The 8,708-nt window shown below is 40.9% G+C and overlaps 1 long non-coding RNA gene across 1 annotated transcript; it reads left to right on the plus strand.

The window, feature by feature from the left end:
* Positions 1-407: 407 nt before the first annotated feature.
* LOC133793820 (uncharacterized) lies at positions 408-2,467 on the plus strand. Its single transcript, XR_009874967.1, has 4 exons — positions 408-798; positions 879-953; positions 1,422-1,483; positions 2,201-2,467. It is a non-coding gene; the product is annotated as an uncharacterized LOC133793820 (long non-coding RNA).
* Positions 2,468-8,708: the final 6,241 nt, after the last annotated feature.

An 8,708-nucleotide genomic window follows, 5' to 3' on the forward strand; every position in this document is an offset into this window, starting at 1 on the left:
ATGTATAATTTGAGCATATGCATATTCTTATAAGTGTTCTCATGTATAAGTATAAAAGTTGTGTATGTGATGTCTATATGTATGCTCAATATTATTAACCTTGTGGCATTTGAGTTGTCTTTTATGGGTGTTTGATGTGCTCAAGATATAAGAAAGTATGAAAAATATGGACAAGGCATGGAATTAAGTGATGAAAGTGAGATATAGAAGGCAAAATAGGTTAAGTAGTGAAAAATAGTACAATGTTGATTACTAGTATTTCGGTGTAAAATTGAGTATTTATGGATTTACCGAATGTAATCGAGGTATGATTAAGGTCTCATTGATGATGTAAAAATGGTTTTAGAACCATTAGATCAATTCTTGATGGGAGGTATACATAATCAGTGGTATTGATGCAAAGTCAAAACGAGCTTAGCATAAGTGCGCTACGCTCGATCGGGTAAGCATAACTATTGGGTATGAAGTCATATGGACCTAAGGTTTGGTGTGAGTGTTTTACACATAAGGATAATAGGCCTAGCAGATGATTAAGTCGAAATTATTGAAGTGATAAGGTTTTCATAAGTCAAAAGGTGAAATGATGAGATGAAAGGTGTCAACTTTTGACAATAAGGCTAAATCATTGAAAATAAGGAATTTTCATCAACCTTATCACTTTGCACGACCATTATTCTGAAAAACAGAGAGAAAAGAAAACCAAAAACCATTTCTTGGCTGGTTTGAAGAAATTCTAAGGAGATCCAAGTGAAATCAAAGCCAAAGAAGTAGATTAAGCTTAGTTCTAGCCTTTTTATGGTAAGTTCTTGTACTTGGAAGTTAAACTATGTTTTTGAATTTTTCTGAAAGCTTATATATGGTGTTTTATCCTTTTTAAGATATTTCTTGGCGTTTCCAAGTGGTTTGAGGTTTAGAAAAGCTTGAAGAGATTGTTTTCGCCGAAAAGTTGCTCGGTAAGTGAAATTTTGTGTTTTATGAGGTTTTTGGGGTTCTTGGAGTACAAGATGATTTTTGGTTATTTGATTGAGTTTATAAGAGAGTATATATGTTTATAAAGGTTTTAATATATGTGGAGACTCATTTAATTTGGATGATGATCTAGGAGATAAGAATTTTATCAAAATCGGTATATGATAACTTTATGATGAATCATGTTGGTATTTGGGATATATGGTTATGGCAGGTTAATTGATGTTGATTATTGGTGGATTTTGATATTTTAGGATAGCTAAAATTAAGGGGAAACTCTGTCAAAATTTCCCCAAATGTCTAAGATAAATCTAATGCTTGATCTAGGTGGTTTAAGGCGTTTTAGGCATGTTTTGGGTATGAAAGTTGATATGATGTTTTATGGGTATTTTTAAATGATATTTCAATGTCTTACTGCCTTCATTGTGATGAGAAATCCATGCCATTGTCAGGATAAGCATATCAACACCTAAGACATCACTTGTTACACGGTGAAATATATTGTGGACAAAAGGTAAGTAAAGTACTCAACTGCAACACAAGAATTATGTGTTATGTGAAAGTATGCATTATATGAATATTTTGTGAGTAAGTGGTATTAACATACAGTGACACTTCATCATAAATTTGTATGCATGGCATAATAGTGATATGGTAAATTATTATATGATATAAGACCATGCATGATATTATGATGATTAATTATATGATGCCTTTGCAAGTTTTGTGCAACATAAAAGAAAGTTGTAATAAGAAGTTTAAGTTCAGTGCCACTGTTTTGAAAAGGCAAATGAAAGTGTTAATAAGTGTAAACGGAGGCCTATAGTAGGCTTATAGTGGCTGCCCAATAATTTGGGCTAGGTTTAGTGAACCAATTATATTGTTTGCCATATTTCCGTTTTTATTTCTCCTCCATATGAGTTATTGTTATATGTATTGACACCACAGTGTGTGGCCGCCTTAACTCTTGAGCCTGACGGGACAACGATGGAATAAGGTTTTTAATGTGCCCTACTGTGGTGATGGATAGCCGGAGGAGAACCCATGGGATTTTATATTGTATGTGTAACAAGCCCTGCAGGCATTGACCAATTCAAACAGTGTGCACAATATTAAGGGGCCCAAAATTTAAAAAGAAGTTGTGTATGACCATTGATATTGGGTAATCATTAGCATTGCATGCATTACTTTGCTTACTGAGCTTTAGGCTCACAGTTGTCTTGTGTTGCAGGTAGAGAAAGAAATATGTGAATGATATGAGGAGAACTGAAGCATGGTCCTGACCCTGATTTGTACATATGAACACATCGACCTTTTTGTGGGTTATTTCAGTTATCAGTGAGATGTTTGTAATAAAGTGTGAAGTTATGTTTTGAAAATAAATTGGGTTATTTAATACTTATGTATAATATGTTTGAGACACACTTTATGTTTAATGTAAATAATGTGAAATAAGTTTTCAAGTTTAAAAAAAAAAAAAAAAAAAAAAATGTCCAGACTTCCGCAGAAATAAATTATGATATAGTTTTAAAACGTAACACCTCAAATATGGTTTTAACTAAAATAAGTGAGGGTGTTACAGAGAAGACCCCAACGGCTCAAACTGCTGCGAGCACAGTTCAGGAGCCGAATGCCCAGGTCGATGCATCTGCTTCGATCGTGCCTACTACGCTTCCTCCAGCCGCAACTCAGCTAACAATCGGCCGACCTCCGAAGAAACCCTCAATTTCCAAGGCACTCCTGTCGTCGGCCCGACCTCATGTTGAAGAGTTCGTGCCTGATGGTACTGCTGGGACCCAGGGAGCTGTACTTAGCTCGGACGTCCTTTCTCGAGTGGGCCAGAGTTTTTCAGGATTCGGCGCTGACCACTGGGATCTTGTGCATAAGGCCCCAGATTGTAATACTCTTTATGATAAGAGTATTGAACTTACTGCCGCGGTAATTTTCGCAACTCTCCTTTAATTTCTTATGTCTTGGCTTGTGCTCTAATTCATCCTTTGTGTTTCAGGCCCTTGTCGTTTCGGCACATCTTAATTATAAGCTGACCAACGAGGTGCATGCGATCATGTCTCTGGCCCAAGAGTCGAGGGATCTCCAACTTAAAATGGCTGATGAACTCAAGGGCTCGAAGGCCGAGCTTGAGAAGGTGAAGGCCGAGCTTGAACAAGTGAAGACTCGTCTTGCGGAGCTGGAGAAGGCTAATGCCAAACTCGAGGAGGAGAAAGCTACCACTTTCGAGATAATGGAAAACGAGAAGGCCCGCCTCCTTGACGAGTTCAAAGAGTAGAAGGAAAAAGCAGTCGACCAAGCCATGTACAAAATCTGGGTCGATAATGCCGACCTCGACACCAGCTTCCTAGGTCCTCTTGAGGTGAAGTATGTAGAGCGGTGGAATGCCCGACTTGAGGCGGATGAGGCTGCTCGGGAGGCTGCTCAGAAGGATAGTCATGCTATTCGTCCTGAGGGGTCTAGTGCCGCTGATGCTGAGAAGGCCAAGGGAACTACTCTTTCCTGAACCTCACCTCGGGGCTGCGTCCCTTTATTTTTGTAATTACTTTAATTTATGCCCGTAGGGCTGATACAATTTCTCTTTATTTTAATACATATGCTTTACATTTCTTGGTTTGAAATATTTTGCACATTTTATATTAAAGAATCGTATATGTTTATTTATTCGTACAAACATAGTTTGGATTTAGGCTCGAGACTTAATGCATTCATGCACCGTTTGCTCAAATTATCCGCTTCCGATCTCGTTATTTATCAAGGTCGGATATTACTTTAACCATGAACCCAAAAGTACTTGTATGGTGTGTAATGCAAATGGTTTAGTTATATCTTATTGTTTAGTTACTTTTTCTCGTCCTCGGTTATTTCTCCGAGGTTATGAGTTCGAAACTATTTTTTTATAAGATACTCCAGCCTCGATCTCGACTTATCTCGAAGTAGGTTTAGGTTCCAACTTATCGTCGATTAGTTCTACTTGGTTTGCTCCAAACCTTTTAAGGTTGTGATTGGTTTGCAATCCATACACTTATATGATTTTAATAATTTGGTTATATCCAAATTATTCTAGCTCGCGCATTTGGTTACATCCAAACACTTGTACGTTTTTGGCAGCTTGGTTATATCCAAACCGTCCCAACTGGCGCATTTGGTTATCTCCAAACGCTTGCATGTATTTCGTGTATGTTATTTTATTTCTCAAGTTGATGGTATATATACCAATGATGCCCCCTTAATATCCTATGAGTGTGCATAGGTTATTAAATTAAGAGAGTTTGCAAAAATAAAGAAAAACATAACATATTGAACGAAATAGATCTTTATTTGATGAAATCCAAAAGTAGACAAATCAGTACAAATAAACAAACATGGTTACAGGCAACATCCTTCCTATACTATTGGTAGTAAGGTTTTAGGTGTTCGCCATTCCATGCTCGCAGCACTAGGCTCCCGTCCAATCTCGCTAGCTTGTAAACACTGGACCGGATGACTGATTCTACCTGGTATGGTCCTTCCCAATTTGGCCCGAGCACGCCAGCTGCTGGATCTCGTGTTGCCAAAAATGCACGCCTTAGCACCAGATCTCCCACACTGAACTTTCGATCTCAAACCCTCTTGTTGAAGTACCTGGTAGCTCGTTGCTGGTAGGCAGCGTTCCTCAACTGAGCTTCGTTTCTTCTTTCTTCGATCAAGTCTACGGTTTCTTCGAGCTGAGTGTGGTTCGAGCTTTGGTCATAAATGTGAGTTCGTATTGTTGGGATTTCGACCTCAATAGGCAACATAGCTTCACAACCGTATGCTAGAGAGAATGGGGTATGTCCCGTTGATGTTCGAGCTGTTGTCCTATATCCCCATAGGACTTGGGGAAACTCTTCAGGCCATCGTCCATTTGCTTCCTCCAGCTTTTTCTTTAGCGAACTCTTGAGAGTTTTGTTTACAGCTTCGACCTGGCCATTCGCCTGGGGATGAGCTACTGATGAAAAACTCTTTATTATTCCATTCTTTTCGCAAAAGTTGGTGAACAAGTCGCTATCGAACTAGGTTTCGTTGTCGGATACAATTTTCCCCGGCATCCCATATCGGCATACGATGTTTTTTACCACGAAGTCAAGGACTTTTTTGGAAGTTATTGTTGCCAACGGTTCAGCCTCCGTCCACTTTGTGAAGTAATCTACGGCAACTACAGCATACTTCACACCGCCCTTGCCAGTTGGGAGAGAGCCTATGAGGTCGATTTCCCATACCGCAAATGGCCATGGGGAAGTCAACATGGTCAGCTCGGATGGTGGAGCTCGAGGAATCGTGGCGAATCTTTGGCATTTATCGCATTTCTTTACGTACTCGAAAGAATCTGATTTAATGGTGGGCCAGAAATAACCTTGGCGTATGATTTTCTTGGACAGGCTATGCTCCCCAGTATGGTCTCCACAGAACCCTTCATGAATTTCTTCAAGGATCTTTTTAGCTTCGGGTGGAGTCACGCACCGAATTAATGGCATGGAATATCCCCTTCTATACAGTTTTCCGTCTAAAATGGTGTAACGGGGAAGTTGATACATTAGCTTTCGAGCCTGGTTCCGATCTTTTGGAAGGATTCTGGTCTCGAGATAGTCGACTATCCGGGTCATCCAGGTAGGCTCAGATTCAATCATACACACGTCTTCCTCCTCCGGCCTAAGCGGCAAAAAACGTTTACAAGATGTTTATAATACAAAATGGTCGCTACTGTTTCAAATTTACAATCCCCGCCGACCTAAGCGGCAAAAAATAGGGTTAACCCCTAGTTCCTCTGAGAACTCCTTGGCCGTGGTGGTCAAGCGGCCCGATATGTACACAACATCGCCCAAGCTCTCCACTCAAGGTTGGGTGAGCTTCTCTTTCCCTTTACCTACACCACATAGCACCCATGAGCTAAGGCCCAGCAAGAAAACACAGTAAAGCATGATATAATATCAACAATGATCATAATAATCATTCAGGATCAACAGTCCAAAACAGATAGGTGACAATAGCCAAAAGTCACAAAAGTGGATACAGCTCCCTCTAGCCATGTGGCGATAGGGTCACCTGGGCTTAATTGATAAGTGGTTCTTTCATAAGTTTGATCAGGATAGGTGCATGGTGATTGGTCACCAACATAACCTTCCTCCCGACTCTAGAGTCGTAACTAAGGACAGCGTCCCCTAGCCATGTGACAAACAGTCATCGGGGCCATATGCCCTGGATATAAACATCTGGTCTTAGACCAGACAAGCGATTATAAGTTCTTCGACTTTAGGGTCGGTCTAGCATTAATGCTATAGAGCCATTCAATGCGTGTTCATCGACTTTAGGGTCGGTCCCTGACTAGTCAGTGCCATAAACAAGTAATCAATATTCACTAGCATTTAATATGCAATCCATGTCCACATATATCAACCAACATGCTTCAATAACAAACCATGCATGTCATATACCTATACAGGGTGCAACTGTATTCATACACTGTTTTCTTACCTCTGGTTTGAGTGAAAGTTATTATAAGAACGACCCCTGAGAACGATCAACCTTTAAATTCCTTGACGATCACCTGGTCATAACCAAAATATAGGATTCATCAATAAAAATGATAACAGAGGGTTCCCAAACCAAAACCTAGCCTCCGAGACATCAAACACTACTCAACCGGGTACTAGGTTCAACCCTGAGGCCTAAGGCTTGAATCCCCAAGCTAAAAACACAATTCTGGCCAAAAATGCCCTGATGGCTCGCGGCTCACCACAGCCATGCCGCGGCTCACCTCCCTGACAGAGGCATTTTTACCCCAAAAGCCAACTTAGGCCGCGGCACACCATAGCCAGGCCGCGGCTCATTTCGCAAAACAGCAAGCACCGGCTGAATTTTCCCCTGCGTTTTCCCTTGGAACCAAACCTTCAAACCAGTTCCAAACCTCCTCCAAACACCCAATTCAACCTCTAAACATCACCTATAACTCACCCTCATCAAAACCCAAGCTAAACTTCAATCAAAACCTCCATAAATCCAAACTATCAACAAGAATTCATAAACTGAAAAACTAAAGGAAAACAGAGTACAAACCAGAAACTCATGGCTGAACTCGCCTCAAATTTGTGATTGAACCTCCCTCAATGGCTGAACCAAGTCCACAAACCCAGCCCCTTGATTTCCTAGCTTGAAACCCCACTTTGAGCTCAAAAACTCCAAAGGAGAAATGGTGAAGGATGGTGTACGGGTTGGAGAAGAAAGACCCTGTTTTGGCTCTGTTTATTCTATATGCTTCTACAGCCAACTAAAGGGTTATGTAAATCCATCCAAATGACTAAAATGCCCTTAAGTCACTTAAGGCTTCTAAAACCATTTCAAGGGTAAAATTGGTACTTTCTACTTATCTCGTTAATCATAATTAATGCTTCCCAATTCCCGCTAATCTCAATAATCTCAAACTCCAATAATTCATATCCTGTTACCCTATTATTCCCGGTAACGCTCTAGTCATTAAAAACACCCCGAGACTCACCCCGAGCCCCGAGCTTAAGCCCGTTATGACCAAACCGATAAATCATACTTAAAGATCGTCTCATGCCGAGATACTCGAACCAATCCACATAATAATGTGGCCTCACAACATATCATTGACATGCAAACAAATACACAATTATGCCCTCAACGGGCCAAATTACCAACACACCCCTGTAAACAAAATGTGGACTCACATGCATGCATTTAACATCATATTATAATATAATTCTCATAAACATGCATAAATACATTTAATGGCATAATTAAGCAGTTATGGCCCTCCCGGCCCACTAATCCAGCCATTAAACCATATTAGGGAATCTGGGGCATTACAATCCTGCCGATCAAACTTTGGACATCCTTGTGTCTTCGAGGTGAGGGCATGTCGATCAGAGCCTGGATCTTGTCAGGGTTGGCTTATATTCCATGAGCGTTCACGACAAAGCCCAGGAATTTTCCTGAAGATACCCCGAAGGTGCACTTCTGAGGATTTAGTTTCATGTTATACTTCCAGAGCACGCCAAAGCACTCTTCGAGGTCATCAACATGGTTATTGTTAAGTTGAGACTTGACAAGCATGTCGTCAACATAAACTTCAATGTTGTTCCCTATTTGTTCTGAAAACATCATATTCACGAACCGCTGGTATGTGGCCCCAGCATTTTTGAGCCCGAATGGCATGACATTATAGCAGTATAGCCCCTTATCCGTTATGAAGCTCGTATGTTCCTGGTCGGGGGCATGCATGGGAATCTGGTTATATCCAGAATAGGCATCCATGAACGACATCAGTCCATGCCCCGCCGTGGCATCCACGAGCTGGTCAATCCTTGGTAAGGGAAAACAGTCCTTCGGGCAAGCTTTGTTGAGGTCCGAATAGTCAATACAGGTTCGCCACGTCCCATTAGGTTTTGGGACCAACACCGGATTGGCTACCCAGTCAAGGTAAAAAGCATCCCTAATGAATCGGTTTGCTTTTAACCTGTCGACCTCCTCCTTCAGTGCCTTCTTTCTGTCGTCAGTCAGCTGTCTTCGCTTTTATTGCTTCAGAGGGAAGCTTTTATCAATATTTAGCGCGTGGCTTGCTATGTTCGGACTTATTCCTACCATGTCCGAATGTGACCATGCGAAGACGTCCTGATTTCTCTTCAAAAAGAAAATTAGTTGCTATTTGGTCTCTTCCTGGAGGTGTTTTCCAACCTTTACCTTTTTCG

Source organism: Humulus lupulus, chromosome 8 (genome assembly GCF_963169125.1).
Source record: "Humulus lupulus chromosome 8, drHumLupu1.1, whole genome shotgun sequence".
Lineage (NCBI taxonomy): Eukaryota > Viridiplantae > Streptophyta > Magnoliopsida > Rosales > Cannabaceae > Humulus > Humulus lupulus.